At 42.8% G+C, this 24,539-nt stretch overlaps 1 protein-coding gene across 7 annotated transcripts in view; it reads right to left on the reverse strand.

Moving 5' to 3' along the window:
- The window catches only part of LOC134531973 (protein Gawky), a 161,677-nt gene extending 141,297 nt beyond the window's left edge, over positions 1–20,380 (reverse strand). Inside the window, exons 1-2 of one of the 7 annotated variants that reach the window (XM_063368109.1) lie at positions 20,290–20,308; positions 17–68 (exon numbers count right to left, since the gene is read on the reverse strand). The gene's annotated coding sequence lies outside the window, so the exon portion shown is untranslated. The other 6 variants (XM_063368119.1, XM_063368125.1, XM_063368079.1 and 3 more) reach the window with 6 other exon arrangements.
- Positions 20,381–24,539: the final 4,159 nt, after the last annotated feature.

Below are 24,539 nucleotides of genomic sequence, written 5' to 3' on the forward strand. Positions count from 1 at the left end.
AAAATAATCAACTTACGAAAACTGATGGCCGAACAGTGAAGCGAAGACGGTGAAGTCTCGGTTGCAACCTGCAAATGCAAAACGGTCCAATCACGGCACGGCATCCACGCGGCTGTTCCACCGTTCGTTACGTGCCCCTACTTGCCCGTCACAAAGATCACAATTTATCATTTTTTTAGGTGATAAATAAAATTTTCCTTGGCAATGACTAGGCAACAGCAAAACAAGTAGAAGCTGTATTTGCGCCGTTTACCGTTAGTGGCATTACGAGATCCTGAGCGAACATACTGCACCAGCCGCATATTGATCGCAGTCATTTACGTGGCACGGGACTAGGAGCTGTGCAAGCTGTTCTGACAAGCAATACTAGTCCCGGGCCGCGAGAAGTCACAGTATACTGGTGTCTGGTATACTTCACCAAACGGGTGGGGTTATTTTAGCAGCTTGCCATGGATGGCAAAGTCCCAACTACGTCTGAACATTATGTTGTACAATATTTTGTTCAACTTCCATTGCACAGGTTAATAAATAATTGGTGCAAATAAATCCGGTTACCCAGATACGAAAACCGCTTTAAAAATGTTCAATAATATATTCATAAAGCGCAGTCAGAAAGATCGAAGATACAAAATAGTGATCTAACTCAACATCATGCATAAGTCTACATTATTGTAAATTCTTCGCTGTCACAAAAAAAAACGCAAATATTTATGTTACCAAACGTAAACATTCCTGGCAATACACGCAGCCTACCATATACGAAAAACAGGACGTAACGTATGGCAACAACGCGCTGTTTTACAGCTACCAAAACTACTTTTTAGTACAAATAAAAATAATACACACCTATCGCGATGAATTAACAAGTAATACAAACACACATTCATGTCCATTTAGCGATACCACTAAGCAATACTTACCGGGCTGAAAACAAATATTTCCAATGATCTTCCCAATTTTGTCACACAAAATAGCCCTGCAAAATTTCAACGCAGTACACAATGCGTTGTTGCCAGACTTCTTATGCGCGGGATATAATAAGTGCAAGACAGTATTAAAGACCAGAATCAATAAAGGCACATAAAATTAGATAGTCAAGTTAGTTTCTTTATAGGTAGTTATTTAGTTTTTAACAACTTTGACTTTTTTTCACGGGTTAAAAAAATGAGATAGGCCTTAAACGCTAATGTTATTAAAAAGTGCTTATCTCAACCCATTTGACTAAACGTCGATTCTATTCCACATAAAAATCGCATCTTATGTAACTAACCTTCCTTGATGTGTTACCATGGGACTTAAAATATCTAAAAATGTGACAAAAGCTCGCGAGGCTGAAAATTGTCTAACATTTTAATAAAATTTAATGCATCTGCATTGAACTCAAGTGTTACACAAACTTTCAGTGAGCATACATGCATTAGTGAGCACGTGCAAGCGTGTGCGAGTTGTTGAACTATAAAGTGACGGTTGCGTGACACGCGTACAGACTGTACACGTTAAGGTGAGACTTTTTTGGCAGACGCTGCCAAAATAAAACGTACACAAATTTCTGTTGCATCATACTAACATATCATATAGTAAAAATTTTGTTTTATTTCATTATAATGTTCAGCTGCCACACCTGCAAGTAACTTGCAGCATCTGACACAATGGTCTCACCTTAACTTGAACAAAGTACAGATATGGTAAAAATGGTCATGTCAAAAGCAACCTGTTAATGGGTATATTACTTATTTTTGTGTTATATATTTTATTATTTTAAATTTGGGATCGAGATTGATGGCTATTGAATGGCCCTCTAGAATTTATAAATACACGTCATTAGCTGGCTATTTACCATACATCAGCAATAACAGGGATAGTAATACTGTAATTTGATATTTTTATCATGTTTTCCATTAATGTAGAGTTGATTTTGATCCTTATCTTCTGAAGCATTAGGTTTCCCTAACAAAAGTTTAAAACTGAAATCAAAAAAACTAAACAGAAATTGTTGTGGTTTCTAATGTGCCAGATATAATTTCAGTGGTTTCTGTTGGGGGAAATTAAACCATACCCAAATCAACAAATGTCAATGTATTCTGTTGTCAAAGCCCACTAGATTAATTGGTTTTACTTAATTCTGTTGTAAATGATATTTGAGCAAAAATTGTTGGTTTTTTATGGCTTGTGTTGTTTTATATTGGATTCTGTTTGTTGAAAATAGTTATTCTACGGCATTTTATTGGTATCTTTTCTTTTACTTTTTTTTTAATGGATTCTGTATGTTTCGCTAGTTAGGCATTCTGAATATTTATATGGCTTTCCATTAGATTCTGTTGGTTTCTATTCTAATATATTGTTACGAACGTGAGCAAAGCCGGGACACGTGCAGGTGCAGAGCTGGCTGGCGACTGCCGCAACATAATATGCGCCGCGCGCGCCTGGAAGATAACAAGGATTGTCGCTCCCCCCCCCCCCCCTCTTCCTCCAACACTCCCCGCGCGACGCCCTGCCTTTGACACGTAACTGAAACCTGACAGCTGCGGAGTTACGAGAGCCGCCGACACGTGTTTCGAGAGATTTCTGCGGTCGTGTCGGCGCGGAATAACGCGACTGGCCCCGGCCGCGCTCGTGAGTTCCAGAAATGGCGGCTGATATATAAAAATAGTACGTCGGCCTCAGTAGAGTCGGAGTTCAGAGAGAGAGAGTTCAGGCGGGAGTTCTCCCGCGGCGGAGCTTCCGGAGCGATAGTGCCGCGGGTGCGGCAGAGTGGCGAAGTCCTTGGACGAAGGTTCCAGGGCAGGGAGTGAGCGAGTTCAGAGTGAAGTCGGGAGTTTTCCCGCGGCGGGGTTTCCGGGCGATAGAGCAGCGAAGTCCCTGGACGAAGGTTCCAGGGCGAAGAGTTCAGTTCCGGGCGATAGTGTCGCGGGCGCGGCGGACTCTCCAGCGAAGTTCCGAGCGAGGCGTCGAGTGGGATCTCGGTGAAGGGGAAGTGCGACGGAGTCCCGCGGCGGAGACCCACGAGGGGTGCTGCGGCGAGAGTTGCGCCAGAGGTGCGGCCCAGCGAGGTGTGAGAAACGAGTGACTTGGGAAGAGATGTTTCTTAAGGTGCAATTGATTATTTGCCATTTTGGAGGATTAATTGTAAGTGACATTAAGTAGTGGCCATCAATAAAACTGTGTAGAGTAGTAAAATCTTTAATTGGGCTGTCCTTTACGAACCCGCAGTAAATGGTAACAATATGTAATCTGTTGGCTTCTTTTGTCATGTTCCAGTGGTTTACATTGATTTTTGTTGTAAGGCATTCTGATGGTTTCTGCTGTATTCTAGTGTTATCAACTGGGTAAATTCTGATGGAGTTTGTTGGTTTTTATTGTAGTCTAGTGTTTCCCATTGGATCCTGTAACCATAGAAGTAGTTTTCTTACTTTTTTAAAATTTGTTTTATATTATTTGGAAGGCTATTATTATTTTATTTGTTAAAAATTGTGACATGCACACTAAAAGCCAAGAGGCTTTTGTGGTGTGCACACAAAAAACAATTACATACACAGATTATGCAGGGGCTGCATATTGGTAGGGTCTGCATGAAGGCAGTTGCCCCCAGCGTGGGAACTAAAAGCAGATAAGCACCACCAGCAGGGGGCACTACAAGTAGGAAAAGACCACCAGCAGTTAGGCACCACTATCAGGTGGGCACTACAAGCAGGAGAAGACCATCAGCAGATAGGCACCACCAGCAGGGAGCACTACAAATAGGAAAAGACCACCAGCAGTTAGGCACCACTAGCAGAGGCAGGCACTATAAGCAGGAAAAGACCATCAGCAGGTAGACACCACCAGCAAGTATCAACCAGATAAATTTTAAGTGTTATATGAAAAGGTAATGTCAATTTTTCTCTCTTGATTATTATACTCCTACAGTTTCAGTTCAAAATTTATATTAAAAATTATCAAAGTAGGTATAGAAACATAAAAAATGTTATCCTTAAAATTTCTGATTTTAATATAACCAACTTCTGTTAAGCTACACTGAAGCATACAAGCATTTAAATTATCATGTTGGATATAAGATTAAAGTCTATTAGACATAAGTTAATTCTCTATTCAATGGTCTTAATTCTAAACCTTTGAACATTGTTGGAATTCAATTAGTTGAGATGTTTTTCTCTAATCCAGAATAGACCTCTTTCCCTGTTACTGTACTGTAGAAACAGTTTATTAGGGGCATTTTCAGCAAACATATAACTGTATGTTTTATTCTGGAATATGCCACCCAACTGCACATCCATACCAACTCGTACAAACAAGCTTTTAAGGAACTTCAAACAATGTAAAAAAAAACTCCAACATAATTCCAATAAATGCTGCCAGGCCTAATCAACATTACATTCTTTTCAATAAGGGAATTATTTAGGCATGCACAGATTGTTCTGCAAATCTTAGATTTTTCTTAAACATGCATGCACAGTATCATTTTGTTTGGTAAAACTTAAACTGAATAAATACATAAAATCCCTTTATACACAACCTACTGGCATAGGTAATTTTATGAAGTGCCTATGTCTTCTGGAACATACTGGAAATGTCTAGAAACTAAAACTATTTTTTTTTTAATATTCCCAAATAATTAATTAAAATTTACTCATATTCCACGCAGTAAAAATTATTTGAATGTTTTTAATTCAATACATTCAACATTGGCTTCGGGATTGTAGCAGTGTCCACCGACATTTCGGTCGACATTGCAGTCGCCATCAACAGAGTGGAGTTACCTACTGAGGTTATTACAAGTTCTTCTGCCTTCAATACTCTCGCCTGAGAGGAGTGTTTCCCAATCGGCTGCAGCTGTGGGCCAATCACAGGCTTCCTTTCGTATGGTTGGCCTGTTGGTTTGGCCAATCGGAGCTGGCGATTTTTCTGTTTGTCAGAAGCTCTTCCCCATTTCTATTGCTTTAGTCGGATTTTGTCCCTTAACGAACTCGACTGAGATTTTCCATTACTTTATTTTAAGTATGAGTTTGGAAGTTATTTGTGCAAAATTACAGTAGTAATTGTATCCATTATAAAACAGGTGTGTGTCTATATATACACACATACACACGTATACATACATACTAGTAGTTAGCTGTAAGGTGCCTGTTGAAAAATGATGAATATATAAACAAAATTGATATTAATGAAATATTTATTAAAACTTCAACTTCTTTTAATATCGTGCAAATAAAAAATTATTTTCAGTAGTTATACATGAAATGATAAAACATATATTTGACAAAAAAATTTTTTTAAAGAAGAACCTTTTGAAAAACTAATTGCATGTGAATTGCCTAATTAAAAAATCTTTGATGTATTAAAATGATATACATAATCAAAATTTATTTTCAGTGATAAATTGAATATTTACTTAGGTACTTTGCAAAGTTAAATGATCAAATTTGAAAAGTAAAAAAAAAAAATCACAAAATCTAAAAAAGCTTTTCTTAACTTCTAGCACCATCTTTTGGTGAAAAATTCAAATGCACTTTTTAACACAAATTAAAAAATTACGAAATTGTTGCTGTGTGTAAAACAGCAATTTTGGCTACCTGCAGAGTGCCGGCTTCAGACTCCTGGTTGGCGAATTGCCACAGCACGCTGACATTCTGCAGGCAGGCACTATTTCAGAGTGTTACTGAGTCAGTGATGAGCGTCTACATATTATATATGGTTACCGCTCACATCCCATAGTTATGATAAGACGCTCATCAGTCCAGAGGAGACACCACACTAGAAGCACCAGCGAGTGTCGCACTCATCATCCCGCCTCACTACACAGACACACCCATGACTAGGCCCTTAACGCCCATCACGCAAAGGAGACATGGGGCACGCGTCACACCCAGAGACAGCAGTGTTTCGTGGAACAGTGGTGTACATCTCGACATTTCTCCTCGAAACCAAATCTTTACCTACTTTATATACCTGACCTTGTAGGGTGACATATAGCAGTCTAAGCCAGCAGCTGTAGAAGTCATATACTGAGCTTGAAAGAAATCTAAATTGGTAATTCCTCACCGTCATTCAAATGGTTGTACAATATTTTTGATGTAACTAACCTAACCAACCATCCACTTGATTATGTAGTATTTTAAATGTAGCTTTTATAATTCTACAAAATATTAGCTTCTGGGAAATGAAAAAAAGCATACGTGAAAGTTTGGGTAGGTTGTTAACTACATTATTAACATATATTTAATACATAAATAACATGTACATAGCTGACGTAGCCCAACCAACCAGATATTATACTCCATATTTTTTTACAGATTATGTTACTACTTTGAAGGATTAAACTATAATAATTAGAAAGATTTCATCAAACATTTGTAAATCCAACATTTTTTTTACAGTTTTGTATGTTTAGTCTTATTTTCTATCAGTAATTTACAATTTTTTAACATTTGTTTTCAGTCAAACATGCCTAATGAAATCCACCTGCAAAATGATCATGATAGTTTATAAAAGGCTATGTGGGTTATTTTAATGAAGAAATGGTGAAATCACCTTTGAAAATCAATGGTCTTCAGGGAAACTGCAAACAAGAAATCACATCAATCCCGTAGAAACTTAACATCTTCATGGCAACACTTATGCGGAGAGTATAAAGAATGACAAAACAACAAATTATTTACAGTGAATTAGGTATTTATACCACGAACTGATAATTACAGAACATGCTACAGACACAACTGAGGTAAGAATTGTTTGTTTATAATAGCAGTTTAGATTTTTTTTTAAATTATATTTGCCCTAATCTTTCCCTCGCCACATATTTAGTGAAAGAGACATTTTACTAAAAAGTCACACACATGAATTCTTTTGGCCTTCATTGTTGAATATGTAGTAACTAACCACTGCTAACTTATTTATGTTAAGTGAAAAACAATTCACTAACAAATTAGCCTCATAGGCTCATCTGAAAGTTACAGATAGCCTAATATATTTTGTTTAAATATTTGTCATTTTATTGTTATTGAATCATGCCGCTGTTTGGCACAAGCATGATAGCACACAGTCAACTCTTACCTTCCTTTACCATCCTCCTTGCTAACACACAATCCTCTGCTAAACTATTCTATTCCCTGATCATCTCACAACCACTGGTTTTTACCACTTTCTACTTCCTCCTGCTTCTGGATTTCCCTCTCACTGCCTCATGTCCCAGCTTTCCTCACCCTTCCACCCTACAGACCTTTATCCTTTTTTATCCTTTTAAATTCTCCATTTCTCCTTTACCCACCTAGCTTTTCTCTTCTTAACTCTAATGTGGTGCAGAATTATCATTGAAAAGAAAACAGAAAACATTAATTCTAGATTAAGGAAAAGTTATACGTGAGGTTTTGTAGCTAGCTGCTTATTTAAAAGGTTTATTTCTCGTTAAAATAGTGAAATGCCATATTTTCTGTTTGCATCCATGCCACAGAAGAATCATCTAGATTTTATGTGTTTTAACCCAAAAATCAAGACTAAAGATTAAAATAACAGAAATGTTATTTTCAGAACTCTTCCACCTGCTGCTGTTCAGCTGTTGCTGCGTTACAAAGAAGGTCCAACCAGGAATACATATCCAGTGGAACTTCAGACATTTTCTCTGAACTAGGAGGCCAAGTACGTTTTACTTGACAGTTAAAAATGGAATTTCTTAATGTTCGTGCACAAAGGATTTTTTTGACAAGAATAAAGTAGTGTTCGTTCTTTGCATAACTCTTTTCTTTGCAAGATTTTAGATTAAAAAGAAGTAACCTAACATTAAAAAAATTCACCTATCAGCAGTGCCAATTTCGTTCAAGTATTTTGTTTGGAACTGATACTATTGGTTGATAACCTTAGCCAAGATGATATGTAACAGGTGAAAAAGTATTTTTAATCATAATCAGCATCAAAGAGGTGCTTGATGATGCTTAGTTATGATCTTCTCTGAGCATCTTCTTTTTTGGCCGGCAATGTAGAAAGAAATAGGGGAGGGATAGGGAAGTAGCAAATTATGACTGGCAGGAGAACGGTAGAAATTGGAGCCAACACCCACACACTGTAGTGTCTGCCATGCTTTCCAGATAACAAAATTCAAAAACACACTTTAAAAAATTTTGTAACTGTTTTAAAACATTGGAATGCAGTAACACGTGGTTTAATGTACTTGCAAATACAATGGGAGTAAAATTTGGCGTGATTTATACACATTTTTAATGCACTTAAAATATATTTTTAAATATTACAGTTAAAATTTACGCTACCTACTGTGATTCAAAATTTCTGTCAGTACCACCATTAAAGTTGATACATGTACACATATGGCCAAAATAAAGATATATGGGTAGGTGATATCCTAAGTGCAGGAAAAGATTTCACTGCTAATATGCTTCAATCTAGTCAACGTTAAATGTTGTCGGTATGTACTTTGAGGAAAATATTGTGAATTCATTTTATAGCATACTCTTGTTTATATTTTATGAAAATTACCTACTGAAACCTACAATACATGTCAACAATGGAGTTTGAAAAGGGTGTTGGCATTGAGAACCAAAGCAATTGAATTTTTTGAAAACATCTCGCGTAGTGATAATGATTTAGTATGTCTAACTGAAACTTGGTTCACCGATAATAGTCTGAATTCTCATTATTTCAACAATAATTACCTTATTTACAGATCTGATAGGGACCCTGTATTAACTTTGAAGAGTAGAGGTGGTGGTGTCCTGACTGCTGTTAATAAACATAAATTCAAAAATGTAACATCTACGCATGAATATGACTATCCAGGAATAGAAGCTGTCTGGATAAATATAAGAACACATGATAAACCTTTAATCATTGGGAATATCTATATTCCCCCTCAAACAACTCCTTCAGCTTACACTTCATACTTTGAGGCCCTTGAAGATAAGTTTGTGAATTCTGATGTCTCTTTATTAATAATTGGTGATTTTAATGTTCCAGGCATTGTCTGGCCTCAATTACATACCCAAAATATAGTTCATTCAAATATTAAGTCGAAAGCCAGATCATTAATCAACTTTGTATCAGCAAGAGGTTTAATTCAGCTTAATCAAACTCAACCTTCAGCCCAACTCTTGGACCTATGTCTCACTAATATTGAATCATGTCTGGTTAGCAAAGCTCTGGAACCACTAGTTAAAGAAGATAGCTTTCATCCTGCATTAGAGATAAACTTCCAATTTGATATGTCAATAAACGATAATACACCGTCTTCATATAAAAACTATAAGATTGGTGACTATCTCGGCCTTTTTATTGCTCTTAGGGACCATGACTGGTCAATTTTATACAATTCTAAAAATATAAATACCATGGTTGACTACTAACGTGTACAATGAATGATCTTATAGATTTATTTGTACCTACTACTATTAAAAAGGCTAAAAAATATCCCCTATGGTATTCCAACCAACTAATAAAATCTCTTAAGAAGAAATCGCACTATCATAAATTATATAAACAAAATCTGAATCCTTTTTACTATTTATTATTCTCAGATTACCGTAAGGAAACTAAATCACTTATGTGTAGGGATAAAACAAACTGGCTTTGTAATATTAACAATAAAATTAAGCAAAACCCTAAAAAATTTTGGAATTATGTTAAAATAATGAGAAAGGGTTATAGTCAGCATCCCTCAATTAAAATTAATAACTCAATTACGGATAATAATTATTTAATTGCAAATTCCTTTGCTGAATATTTTTCAAGTGTCTATGTTACTACAAATAACACAAATAACCAAAACATATCTCCTTGTTGTTCATACAATATTCCAATGTCTAATATCTCGATTAGTTTAGTCCTATGGAGTATAAAAACCTTAAAATCTACATTGTCCACAGGACCTGATAACATACCAAATTTTATCATCAAAGGTTGCTCCTTAATCCTTGCTCCTCTCTTACAGCATATATATAATTTCAGTATTCTAAATAGCATCTACCCTGATAAATGGAAAAGTGCCAAGGTTATTCCTGTACACAAAAAGGGCAAAACTTCTATTGTTTCAAATTATAGGCCTATATCCCTGTTAAATGGATTTGCCAAAATTTTTGACAAAATAATATTTAAACACTTAGCGTTTAACGTAAATAATAGATTGTCTGATTCACAGCATGGGTTCAGAACAGGTAAAACAACCATGACAAACTTAGTCTCCTTTCTTAATCCTATTTATTCAGAAGTCATCACACGTGGTCAAGTAGATGTTTGTTACTTTGATTTAGCTAAAGCTTTCGACACTGTTAATCATCAAATACTACTAAGTAAATGTTCCAAAATTGGGCTAAGTGATAAATATTTATCATGGTTAACAAGCTATTTAAATAACAGAAACTTTTATGTTTCAGTACAGAATATAAGTTCAGATCTCCACCCAACTCCTTCTGGCATCCCGCAAGGTGGCACACTATCTCCTTTACTTTTCAATATCTACATTGATGATATAATATCTGGATTAAAGAACTCAGTTGGCACTCTTTTTGCCGATGACTTAAAGATATATAGAAAAATCTCTTCATATCATGACAGCTATCTTCTACAATGTGATATTACAGAAATTGCAAATTGGTGCACAAATAATTTGGTCAATCTAAACATGGAAAAAACTGCTATCATTACCTTCTCTAGAAAAACCTACCCATTGCAATATAAATACAAACTTGATAACTCACCTATTAAAAAATCTCAACATGTCAAAGACCTAGGAATTTTACTGGATCAAAAACTATTTTTTCATCTTCACATTGAAAACATTATCTCGGTATCTAACAAAATACTTGGTCTAATTAAATTTATCACCTTTAACACCTCCAATATTGACTCTATTCTCTCCCTCTATACAGCTCTAATAAGATCAAAACTTGAATATGGTTCTATTATATGGAACAGCATCAATAACACTGATATTGAAAAGCTTGACAGGATTCAATCTAAAGTATCTGACTATATTAACAAAAAATTAAATACCATCAATAACATAGATTTAAATTCCCTCCTTGGTTCATTATCAACTAGAAGAAAGATCTTAGATGCCATTTTTGTCTTCCATTGTTATTATGGTAATCTTATATGTCCTCATATATTTGATGTTACTGGCATTAAAATTCCTTCTTTTAATAGCCGTAACCCACCTTTTTTGTGCACACTTTTAAATACAAATGATATTATATATAGACTTGTTAACAATTTTAATATGTATGTTAATCACTTACAACCTACCAGAGAGAAAAAACTTGTTAAAAAAATTATTATTTCGGCATCCAAAGATTAATTATCTTTATGCTCTAATGTTATTACCTAAATTATTTAATACCAGATGTATTAATCTAAGGATACCAACTGTATTTTTCCACATAATATTATATGTTCTGTATTTATACATTTATTACTCTCATGAAACATTTTTGTTATTTTAAGTACTTTTCAGAAGTTAAGCACTCATATGGATATTTGTATGTTATGTTGTCTTGTCTTTGTTTGTCCTACTTTTTGTTGTTCTTATAATTTATTGTTCTGTTCTGTTACTGTATTTGTTTTTTTTACATGTCTTACATGTTGTGCCCACCGTTGGAGCCTTGTGCTGTTGGTGTGGCATGTAACAAATAAATAAATAAATAAATAAATAAAGATGGTGGCTTCATGTAAAAATTTGTAGTACACCAATCGCTCACTTAGAAAGTCTTCAAATCACGCAAATATTTAGCGTGATGTTAATTTTACTGCCCCAGTCCTGAATCACATGCCTGTAAATTTCAGTTAGCACGAAATCACCACGTGCAAAAAAAAGTCGGGCAATACCCACGAAGTCTGCTTCAACTCGGTAAACCGGTGACGAGGGGGGTAGATATGCACGTACAGGTCTGACTACACTATCGACTGTTGAACAAACATCAGCTATGGCAAGTTCAGTTGTGGCTATGGAGTGTAAAGGACAAAATGTTTTTATGTCTGCGCTTATGCAGACAAGCCGTACAGTTGTCGCCCGGCCACAGACAGGACCATGATAAACTTCAGTCTAGCCCGTGGCAGGGAACCCGCACGCACAATCACAAAGCAACGTCTGCCCATTCGTCGGCCGGTAACCGTACGTCCGCAAGCACCTGCAGTTGGAATCATGGCTTCCAAGTGCTTCATGTTCAAGTATTTTAGACAAAACTGTAAATTTTACGGCATGCAGATTGTCATGAAAACCAAACTTATGTTGGTCACGCTTTAGTTTTAAGCAAGTCAACTGTGCGCACAATCGAATGACTATCAAACGTTTATATGAGTCTGATGCTGTTGGTTGTACTAGCGGAAAGATATTTGACATTACATACCGTACAATAATGAATACATGATTCACATGGAAAAGGTTGTTACATGAATAGCACCAATGAAAAAAAATCATGGGCCTGACGTATTGGTGTTTTAACCAAGTGGTGATAAGCAAATACGCACTTTCATTTTTTTAAAAAATTAAATGAAAATATTCTGACAGTAATTCGGATTCACTGGATGGTTTGGAAAGTTCGTGAAAAGGTATGTGAGTTGTAGGTCATGCCCTGGTTGGAAAGCCAACCAGCCGATTGACGAAAAGTACAAAATAACCTATTTCCCGCTACGCGGTATGGTATTTGTCATATAAAGTATTCGATGGTAGGCTTAAATAAGCTAAATGGTGTGATACTTATTGTTGAGTGTAATTCTATGCATTTATATTATGTAAAGAAATATTTCCCTACACATTTTGGAAAACATTAAGTAAATTTGCCTTGTTATGTATGGAGACTAATGCTTCAGAATACGTGATTACGAATAACAAGAACATTTTTAGGAAACGCATTAGTCAAGCTAAGTGAAGAATTGGTGTATTAAGATGCAAGCAGATGTTATAACTGAACATTATTCTATTCTGAAAATTTGTCAGTACCCACACTTACATCCTATCTGAGAATTTGCTTCTCGATTAATGTTAAGTGTTCATATTTATTTCACGTGTTTAACTGGAACCTGGAATTTAATGGCCCAAGTTTATGCTGGAAATAAAATTTCACAATTAAGTGCTGAATTCAAACTGGACCTCAGAAAACCCACCAATAAATCCTAGATCAATGCTGAATGACTAACAAACTAAAAAAAAAAGTATTAAGTTCGGCTACTTAATAATGAAAGGTTAGTTTTGGCCACTTACCAACGTAGGGCTTTGGAGTTTGTGAGCACAAATAGGCCTATTATATTACTGGTGGTTTTATGGATAATGGAGTAAAAACAAAAAAATCAGTTTGCACAGCATTCAGAAGAATTAAGTTGTTGCTGAAATGATTAAAAATTATGTTAACATTAAAAAGGTATTTAAAAATCAGACTTCAGCCCTATCTACAATTTGTTTGCTCAATATCCTTCTACCCACATACCCCATAAGAGTGAAGGGAGAGGGGGTAATAACTGTGATCAGGGGAAGAGTGGGGCAGAATAGTGAGCGGGACAGGAAACGGCAAACTGGCTGCAGCAGCAGTACCTATCTGTATTTGTAAGGAGGGAGATATGGGAGGGTCGGAAACAAGCAAACCCGGTAGAAAGGAGTGGTTTAGAAATACTGAATAAAAAGGTACAAAAGTAGGTTAGTAGTTTGAACGGGAGGAAGGCATCTGGGCCTTAACGGGATAGGGAACAGTCACCTTAAGTTGGTGGTAAGGAGGCATGGCGATACCTACGGTGATGTTCTAGCAATCCTTGGAGGAGGGAAAATTGCCAAAGCAATGGAAGCAGGCAGTAGTAGTACAGATTTACAAGGGAGGTAGGGATAAGGCACACCTGGCAAATTACAGACCAGTCAGCCTGATGTCATAGGAAAGTAATCTGGTGGGCAGGTATGTGGTGGGGGAATTTGATGTCTAAGAGGAAGGGGGGGGGGGGAGAACGATAAGACATCATGGCTTCAGGAGGGTGTTCTCGTGTGAGACACAGATGGCGGGGGTTGCTGGGAAGATCTGGTGGAAGCAGTACACTGGGGGAAACAAAGAAACATGATTGTCATTCATTGACTTTGAAAAGGCATTTGATAAGGTACCGCATAAAAGGCTAATGGATAAGGTGGAGTTTGTGACAACAGGGTGGTATCCTGAGGGATACAAGGCAGAGGGTGAGGGTGGGATAGGAAGTGACGTGAGAAGCGGTGAAGGGGAGTGTGTGGAGGCCCCTGTTGTTTACAATAATCATTAAAGACATAGAGGAGGAGATAAGAGAACAGAATTAGAGTATTTGCAGAAGATTTCTTACTGTATAAGGTGGTGGGGAAAGCAGTACGCCTGCAAGGGGATATGTTCAGGCTGGAAAGATAGACAGAGAATGGGATGTCGCTGAATGTTGGAAAGACGAAGGTGGTCAGATTCACGAGGTAGAGGAAGGTAACAAGGGAAGTGTATAACTGGAGGCTGCAGGGGATGAAGGAGGCAGGGACGACCATGCAAAATTACTTGGGATGTGCAAAGTAGGTACAAGCGGGTGGTGAATAAGGGGAGGAGGGTGCTGGGCTTGCTTAGCAAGAACCTACAGGGAGCAGGAAGGAGGTTACTCCTCATTGGTAAGACCAATGACGTGGTATGCGGGTCTGATCTAGGATCCCTAATTAGTGACCGAGATAACAGAGCTGGAGAAGGTGCCGCATAAAGCAGCGAGGGAGGTCATGGGTATGTGGAGGAGAAGAGGTCAAGAGGCAGAAATTCACAGACTGATGGAAATTATTAAGGAATTGGGATGGGGACAAATTACAGGGGAGGGAAAGAATGGACAGGTTAGTCAGGCTTTTTAAGGTGATAAAGGCTGAGGGGGGGGGGGGGGGGATGGAGAAAGCTGGGAACTAGGGTACACAGAGGTAGGTATATAGAGTGGAGCAATCACGGCTGGAAGCTCCAAATGATACGGAGGCGAACAGAAAGAGGTGCACACACCTTCCTTGTGAAGACGGGGGGGGATGGGAAGTGCAAATAAATGGTGGAAAGAATACAGGCGGTGAAGAGGGGAGGAGAGTGAAAAAAAAGGTATGGCTCCTTGCCACCAGGTGAAAACCCAGTTACTTTTGAAATCAAATAAAATCAAATCAAGCGATAAAAGGAAACTACTTATATTTCAACAAATTGTAATTTTTTTTTAATGCTAATGTTCATGTAAACGAAATATCTAAATAATTTTAGGTGACAAAATATCCCAAATAAATAAAAATGTAATCAAAAAGTTTTCTAATATCAGCTATGTTTTTATAACAAAACAAACACAAAGAAGCACGTTTCTGAAAATTTCACACGCACGACCAACTGTGTAACATTTTTAAAACTAGACCAATGACGCAGATAAAGATGGCGGCGCGGTTGGATGTGTGGTGTTCTCGGCTGTGTTAATTAGGACGTTTATAGTTGAAATTTTCTGCTGAGGCGTGTGATGGAGTTTTAAACTGAGTGCGGTGTTATTTTCTAAAGTCAACACAAGTTGCGTGAAAGGGGGTTTGAATAGGGAGAACTTGAAATTCGGAGCGAAGCTCGGTGGCAAGGACACGTGGCTAGGTGGTTGTTATTAAGGATGGGAGGTAAGGTTAGATGTAAGGGCTGTAAGAAGGTGTGGAAAAAGGGGGATGAGGGAGTGCAGTGTGATGGGTGCCACGGGTGGTTTCACGGAAAGTGCGGCGGGGTAATGGCGGGTCTGGAGAGCCTAGTGGATGTAGTGTGGTGGTGTGACAAATGCAATGGGGAGAAGGAGAAAGCCGACAGGGAAATGTTGGTTGAAAAGGGGGAAGACATGTGCACGGGATTGTGGGGGACGAAGGAAAAAGGGGATCCTATTCAGAGACAGGAGATAGTGAGGTTAGGAGGAGCAGTGAGGCCTGGGTGGAGGGAGATGCAGGAGTGGATAATGGAAATGCTAAATGGAAGGATTGTGGAAGGAGGAGGAGATAAATCTTGTCAAGAGTGTGACAGATGGAAAAGGGAATTGGAAAGGGACCTAGCTGGGAGGGAGAGGAAAATGGAGGGACTTGTAAATGAAAACAGGAGGGAAGTGGACTCGATGAGGACAGGTTGGGAAAAGTGTGAGAAGGAATTGGGCCAGCTAGGCCAACTGGTAAATTCGCTGAGGGCGGAAGTAAGGAACTTTAAGGAGGAGGTAGAAGAAGGAAAATTGAAAAGACTAAATGCGGAAAGAGATAGAGACAGGGAAAGAGACCGGTGTTGGGATCTAGAGGAAAAATTGAGGTCCCTTGAGGAGCAGAGGAAAACACAGGGGGGGTACAGGACCGGGGACAGGAAGAGGATGTGGCAGGGGACAAATAATGGGAAACCAGAAGTGTTGATGAGGGACAGGGAGGAGGGAGTGGTGGGTAGAAAGACTGGTGGGAAAGACAAATGGGTGAGAGGAGACCACTGGGCTGATGTGGTGAGAAAAGGGGGCCTGGAAGCAGGTGGGAATGCTGCTGAGGGGCTGGAAGAGGGCGGGAAAGGATTTGTTACAGTAGAGATGGAGAGGAAAAGGGGGGAAGAGGTGGACATAGTGAGGAGGAAGAAATTGTTGGGGAGAAGCGAGACTGCAGGAGTAGAGGAGGATAAAGGAGAGCGGAAGAAAATTTTCATGATTGGGGACTCAATGATGAGGGGAGTTAGGGTTAGGGGTCATGGGGAGGAGGTGTACAGAACATTCAGGGGCGGAAGGAGATTGAGGGACTTGACAGAAGTGGTAAGGAGCATGCGGAGGGAAGGAAATGTGAGGTCAGTGATAATACAGGGCGGAACTAATGATGTAATTTATGCGGATGGAGTAGAGCATGTGAAGGAGGGATTGGAAAACCTTGTGAGGGAAATAAGAAAGAAATGGGGCCAGGAGACGGGCCTGGTAGTTCATGGGGTTCTCCCAAGGAAAGGAGTCCCGGCAGGACGGATAGAGCAGGCAAACAGGGAGATGAAGGGAATTTGTGATAAGATGGGAGGAAGATATGTGAACGTGGGAAAACACCTAGGGGAGGTAGATGTCAGCGAGGATGGCATCCATCTTAGTCAGAGAGGGCAAGGCAAGCTAGCCAGGTTCCTGGAGGTGGAGGTCGAAAAAATGCGTAGGGCGGTGGTAGGAGGGGGGGACCATTCGGGAAACGGAGAAATGAGGGGAAGGAAAGGGAGCGGATAGGGGAAGGTGAGAGATTAGGACTGTCAATGGAGGGGGCGGAAAGAGTAGAGGGAAGGAGGTGAAGTGGAGGAATCAGGAGAGAGGAAGTGAATGAAGGAAGAAAGCGGGTGAGAGTGGCGGTGATAAACTGTAGGAGTGTCTATAGAAAGTTGGATGAGTTTTGGAGTGTCGTGGAAGCATATGGGGTGGACATTGCCATAGCAGTAGAGACGTGGCTGGACAAGGAAATAGGGGATGGGGAACTGCAGGGGGCAAACTATGAAATTTTTAGAAGAGACAGGAACAGGACAGGAGGAGGGATTATGGTATGTGTGCATGAGGGACTAGTAGGAAAGATTGAATGGGTGGGGGAAAGTGTGGAAATAATGGAATTGAAAATAAAAGGGAAAGGGAAAGATTTCATGCTGCTGGCAGTGTCCAGACCCCCAGGGCAAGGGGAGGCGGTTATACAAGGGGTAAAGGACAGGCTGTCACTGTTGAGGGAGGATAGGTGGGTGATAGTGGCGGGGGACCTAAACATGCCAGGGGTGGTGTGGGAGCAAGGACCAGAGAAAATGGGGGTGAGGGAGCAAAGATGGGCAACCCAGTTGGTAAATAGTGGACTGGAGCAGGTGGTGGGGGAGAACACCAGGATGAGGAATGGTGAAGGACAGGGGGAATCTGGGAACATACTAGATGTGGTGCTGGTGAGGCCTGTGGAGGTAGTAGTAGGCACTACGGTGATGGAGGGCATCAGTGACCACAAAATCCCGGTGGTGGAGATAGATATGGGATGGAGGGAGGTGAAGGAAAGTAGGAAGGAAGTGTTAAGACAGTGGAGCAGGGCGGATAGAGCAGGGGCGGAGGCATTTCTTGAATTGGAGTTCTGTAGGTGGGAAGGGATTGCAGAACTAGAAGGGAAGTGGGAGGTTTTGAGGGGCATATTGGAGCAAATGGTGGAGTGCTTCGTACCCCAAAGGAAGGTAGGAAAGGGTGGCGACCCGCCCTACCATGGACGGGAGGTAAAGGTATTAAAGCGAAAGTGCAGGAGGCTCCACGCAAGAGCCAAGAAGCATGGAGGGGAGGGGCTAAATGCAGAAATGAAGGAGCTGGCGAAGGAACTGGGAAAGAAAACTAGGGAAGCACGGGATGCGTACATAGAAAGGATGATGGAGAAAGGGGGGCAGGGAAACTGGGCGGATCTGTACCGATATGTTAGGAGAGTAAAGGGGGAGAAGGGACTGCCAGTATTAAAGGGGAGAGAAGAGCAAGAGTGTGTGAGTGACCTGGAAAAGGCTCGTTTACTGCAGGAACAATACTTATCGGTTTTTGTAAACGGGGGAGTATGGTGCGGAGCACAAGAGGAGAAGTCAGGGGGAGAGAGAGGGTTGGAAATACGGAGGGATGATGTATTAAGGAAGTTGAGGAGACTGAATGTGAGGAAGGCGGTTGGGCCAGATGGGATAGGGAACAGGCACCTCAAGCTGGGAGGGAAGGTGATAGGAAAGTACCTGCAAGTACTGTATGCGCAGTCACTGGAGGAGGGACAGCTGCCGAGGCAGTGGAAAGAGGCTGTGGTGGTGCACATATATAAAGGAAGTGGGAATAAGGCACACCCAGCCAACTATAGGCCGGTCAGCTTGACGTCTAACGTAGGCAAGGTGATGGAGAGGCTGGTAGTGAAGTATACAGTAGAGAGGGTGGAGGAAAGGGACTGGATGGATGAGAGGCAGCACGGCTTCCGGAGGGGTTACTCCTGTGAAACGCAGATGGCGGGGCTGCTGGAGGACTTGGTGGAGGCAGTGGATGAGGGGAAGCAGGTAGACGCTATTTTTATAGACTTTGAGAAAGCGTTTGACAGGGTGCCGCACAGGAGGGTGATGGAAAAGGTGGAGGGGTTGATAGAGGACAGGAGGGTGGTAAATTGGACAGGGGACTTCTTGAAGGACAGGATCCAGCGGGTGAGAGTGGGTAAGGAATGGTCAGAAGAGGGAAATGTGATGTCAGGGGTACCACAAGGCAGTGTCATGGGACCCCTGCTCTTCCTGATCATGATGAATGATGTAGGGGAGGGGTTGAAAAGCAGGCTGCGGTTGTTTGCGGACGATTGTGTGCTCTATGAAACTGTGGGGGAAGGGGCGCACCTGGCAGAGGACTTGCAGAAACTGGAGTGCTGGTCGAGGGAAAACGAAATGGGTATAAATGTAGGGAAAACAAAGGTAGTGAGGTTCACGAGGAAGAGAAGGGTGGAGGGAAAAGTGTACTGCTGGAAGGGACAGGTGATCCAGGAAGCTGAGGAGTATAAATACCTGGGAGTGATCCTGCAGAACGACTTGGGGTGGGGAAAGCAGGTCAAGAAGGTGGTGACGAAGGGCAGAATGGGGTTAGGGCTGCTTAGCAGGACACTGAAAGGGACAGGTAGGAATGTAAAGGAAAAGGCGTACGTGACATTGGTACGGCCAGTGTTGGAGTATGCCGCGGCGGTGTGGGACCCCTATGTGGAGAAGGAAATTGAGGAGTTGGAGAGGGTGCAGCGCAAGGCAGCGAGATGGGTAATGAATATGTGGAGGAGAAGGGAAGGCGAAGGCAGGATGGGGGAAACTCACAGACCATTGGTGATGATGAAGGAGCTGGGGTGGGACACACTGCAAGAAAGGAGGAAGGTGGAAAGGCTGGTGAGAATGAATAAGGTAATTCGTGGGGGGGAGGGGGGCTGGGGAAAGCTGGGAGCTAGGTTGCACAGAGGGCTGTATCGAGGAAGGAGGGATCATAAGTGGAAGATTCAGAGAGAATGGAGACGGACAGAGAGAGGAAGACAGGTATTCCTTGTGAGGACGGGGCGTGAGTGGAACGAACTTGAGGGGAGGACACTGGATCTGGGAGGAGGGAAGGACTTACGAAGGAGGCTCCAGAGGGGGGAGGAGTGAGGGTAGTTGGGGGTGGGAACTCCTTGCCACCGGGCGGAAGCCCAATTGCAGGTGTAAATTATTATTAATGACGGGTTAAGTAACCATTTAACCGAGTTCCCATTATAGAACGCCGGAAGGATTAATATGATCCATATCCTAGGCAAATGAAAAATAAAAAAAACATATAACAGAAAAGAAAAAAATTGTAAAATGATTATATCACACTCACCCAATAAAATACAATTTCTTAAGATCCACTGATATTTATTTACTTCCATTAACACAACCTTGCACTGAGTAGGCACTTCACACACTCAGCGAAATTTTTTTTTTTTTTTTTTTGCATAATGGTCTACAGGTTGCTTCCAACAGCCAGAGAGTAAAGTTGTCCTTGTTCAAAATTAGTTTTAAAATCGTCCTCAAAAAAAGGGGGTTGTCTGTAAAGTCGGTTAACGGACGATAATTTTACTTTGACGACAGTCGTCGTGCCCTCCTAATGTAGAGGCCGTACCTGTCTACCGACGTGGGTCTAAGGGAGGTTTATTCCCCTAGTGCACCGTCAGTGAAGTGTATACAATCAGGGACGCACCCGCCGGCGCCCTGGCACGTCCGCAGACAATAATGTGTTTGTAAATATTTATACTTTCTATCTGGTAATTGTAGTGTCATCATGTACGTTTTTAATTAATCACGAGCATCCACGTTGTATATAATTTGTAAAATAACAGAACTCTCAATTCATAAATTGTGTCTACGTTTGTACAAATACTTAACTTGACATTTAATTCTTAACCAATTAATTTGTGTTTACATTTTGTCAGTTAACTTTCAATTACTTATAATGTCGTTTTTCTTAAATAATTATATGTAATTTCTTTCAAGTGTTATGCTTAATAAGATGTAAACCGTGCCATCACCCGGGGTCTTGAACTCGATACCCGGGGTGAGCCTAGTAGTTGATGGTGTTTCTGTTGAGGTGTTTGTTCTCCGGGAGGGCGCCAGGCTAGTCTTAAAGCATCTAGCCGTTGTTGTGGTGGGTCGTCGGCCCCAGCGTGCACTACTAAGCTCCTAGGCTATATGGTGTCTGAACACAATGAACACACGCACGTAATAACTTGACGGTTTTTGAACGAATTGGAAACGCAGGGAATGGCACGTCCGTCCTAGTTGATGACCCGTTGTCGACTGCCGTTGACCGCAGCTGGCCTAAGACGGGGGGGGAGCAGCGTCAGCCTGCATAGGCTAGGGTAGGGGTGCGGTATCGCAGCGGGGTAAGGTACTGGCGGGGTGGAGACCGGGCTCCACTGTCACAGGCGGTACGACGTCAAACGCCCCTTCCCCCCCACCCTGGAGAAGCCCGGTCTTTCCCTGCGATAGGTACCCCGCAGCATGGTTGCACCCCTAGCATTGGCAGCAGGTCCAAGCTCGAGGCGCTTGAAGTGGCAGCAACTGGTAGGGCCCGCGCTCTGCCCACAGGTCATCCAGCTGTGTACACCCAGGGGTTGCATCAGCAGACCGGACACCCCGGATTGTTCCCTGGTGGTAGTCTGTAAGGTATCCCGGTAGCCATCTGACCCGTTAAGGCCGTCCGGTCAAGTTTTCATGTTGGCGGAGGTCAGTTTGGGTAGCCGACGTGGTCTCTTCACTTTTTGGAATCCCGGGTGATGCCGGACCACTCGAGCTCTGGTTGGTTTGGTCCTCCTCTGGTTCCATTGCGGGTGGTGCCAGCGCGTGGTCGCTGCTCCTATCAGGTGCGGTGTCTGCGCCTGTGAACAGCCTTGTACGCATTTGTCGCTGAATTTGTCACTGTGGTGTCATTGGCTCATCGAGGCCATTATCATCCAGGTGACACGGGTGCTGGGTTGGCCGGCGGGGCTGTTCATTAGCCTCGTCATTCGGCTTGATCACATGGACAGTGAAGTGGGCATCCTCCAGGGATGCCAGGTGGCCCCAGGCTCCCTGGGTCACTGACACAGGTGCATCGGGGTCAGTCTCGTACGGTTCGGTCACGACCGGTGGTGTACTTGGTGCCTCGTCTGCATCGAATGTTATTTCATCCGCCGAGACATCAGTGATAATTACTTGTGGTAATCGTTTGCAGCTGAACCGTCGGCATGAGGCTTGCCCACCATTCTGGTCCTCGTCCCCCTCACCCTAAGGGGTGGTTGGATCGTCCAGTTCTCTCCTGGGTGCTGGGTTTTCTGGTGGAGTCAGTGTTACAGGCGATTCTGGGAGCCTGTCTCCCGGGAGTGTGGCAAGGCACAGGTCATCACGATGAATCTTCTTCACCCGCCGTCCACCTAAGCGCACGAGGTATGTGGTCTGGCCCAGGCGTCTCTGTACCATGTAGGGGCCTCCCCAGCGGGAGGCAAATCCTGCACAGTAATTACGTGGTGTGGCCGACAGGGGATGGACACGCACATATACTTGGTCTCCTGCTTGTACGGTGGGTGGCGTGCGGTTCGTCGTTGGTGTTATTTCCATCGCATAGACTTTTTGCCATTGGCGTGCTTCTTAGTGTGTGGCTGTGCGACGGCGGTCTCGCTCTTCCGGTCCTTCTGTCGGGTGTGGTACTCCATGTGTGGCCCATTCACCGGGCAGAGGTAGATTGTGTCCCTGAACCATCTCGGCGGGCGTTCTACCAGTTGCCGCATTCACCCGACGGCGCATGCAGAACAAGGCATCTGAAATGTGCCTGTCCCACTGCGCATGGTCTGAGCTGAGGCGTATGCGCATCTGCGCCTTCAGCTCCTGGTTGCGGCGTTCGGTGGGGTTTTCCCGCGGGTGGTATGCGGGTGTGGTGTGGTGCTGTATTTGGTGGTCGTCGCACCAAGTCCTCCACTGTCGGCCCAAGAACTGGCTGCCATTGTCTAAAAGGGCTGACTACAGGTAGCCCCAGCGCTGCCAAGATCTTGGTGATGGTGGCGGCTCGCACATTTCGACAGAGATAGGCCTCCGTCCACCGGGTGAACAGGTCAGTTACTACAAGCAAGAACCTGTTCCCCCTCGGTGTTCGTGGATATGGGCCCATCACATCCAGCGCTATTGTCTGGAAGGCTGTGGTGGGTTCCCGTGGCCGCTGCTGCTTTTCCCCATCTCGCCGTTGTGCCTTCCGTGATTGACAGACTTGACATTCGCGCACGTACTCGCGTACATCGCTGGTGACCCCGGGCCAGTGGTAATATTGGCAAACAGCCCACTTCATCTGGTTGGTGCCAGGATGGCCGGCTAGGTTGTGGTCATGGTATAACCGTAGTACAGCTTCCCGGGCTTCAGGTGGTACGTACGTCTTCCAGTCCACTTGGTGTCCAGGTGTACGGCACCACACGGTCCCGTCTCGTACACACCAGGTGTCATGTTCCCCCATCGTCGCCTGTTGGCGTCGTCGATCGGCCTCTGGTGACGTCCCTTGGGCTTCCAAAACTCTATGTTGGACAACGGCTGCTGTACTCGGTGGTACGTTGACTTCCTGGGCATCGGCTGTAATGCGCGTGCATGTTGCATCTGGTTGGGCTTGCCTGTTTTGGTGGCTGGGTGGCAGCATATCCTCCCAGTCTTCATGGTCGGCTAGCTCGCTGTTCTCGTCTGGCTCGCGAGACAGAAGGTCGGGCAGCTGGTTGTCTGTTCCAGAGACGTGTTCGACTTCAAAGTCAAAAGATTGCAGGAACAATGCCCACCGGATCAGCTTGCCCTTCCTCCCCTGCATGGTGTGCAGCCAGGTCAGGCACCTGTTGTCAGTGCGGAGCGTGAATAGTTTTCCTTCCAGGTGCGAGCGGTACTTCTTCACGACCCACACCACAGCCAGGCACTTCTTCTCGTTACTGTGGTAACAACACTCTGCCGAGCCGAACTTCGCACTCGCATAGTCGATGACTTGTCGGTCTCCATTCTGGTCCAGATGGAATAGCACAGCCCCCACCCCTTGTGCACTGGCATCGGTTTGCAGGTACAGGCGGCGCTCTGGGTCCACCCGTGCCAATGTGTGGCAGCTCGTGAATGCAGCCTTAATGTGGTCAAAGGCATTTTGTGCGATCGCATCCCACCTGTAGCGCAACCGTGGTGGCAAAAGTCTGTGAGTGGAACAATGATATTTGAAAAGTTCGGTATATAGCTCCTTAACCAGTTAACGAGTCCCACGAAACGTTGTAGCTGTTTGCGGGTCCTCGGCACCACAGCCTCTGCGATTTTCCACAGGTGGACTGGTTGTGGGCTGTTGCCTGCCGCATCCACCAAGTGCCCTAAGAACTCGACTTCGAGCGCTCCGATATGACACTTGGCTGGGGCTGCTGTTAGGTGATGTGTCGCGAGCCGCTCTAGGACGGGCAAGGTGGCGGAAGTGGTCCTCCCATGTCTCGGAAAACACGATGACATCATCGAGGTAGACTATGGCAATCTGTACCACATACCCCTCTCGCACCCGTGTCATCATCTCCTGGAAGGTAGCTGGCATGCACTTTAAGCCGAATGGCATGGCCCTGA

Source organism: Bacillus rossius, chromosome 1, assembly GCF_032445375.1.
Source record: "Bacillus rossius redtenbacheri isolate Brsri chromosome 1, Brsri_v3, whole genome shotgun sequence".
Classification (NCBI taxonomy): Eukaryota; Metazoa; Arthropoda; class Insecta; order Phasmatodea; family Bacillidae; genus Bacillus; species Bacillus rossius.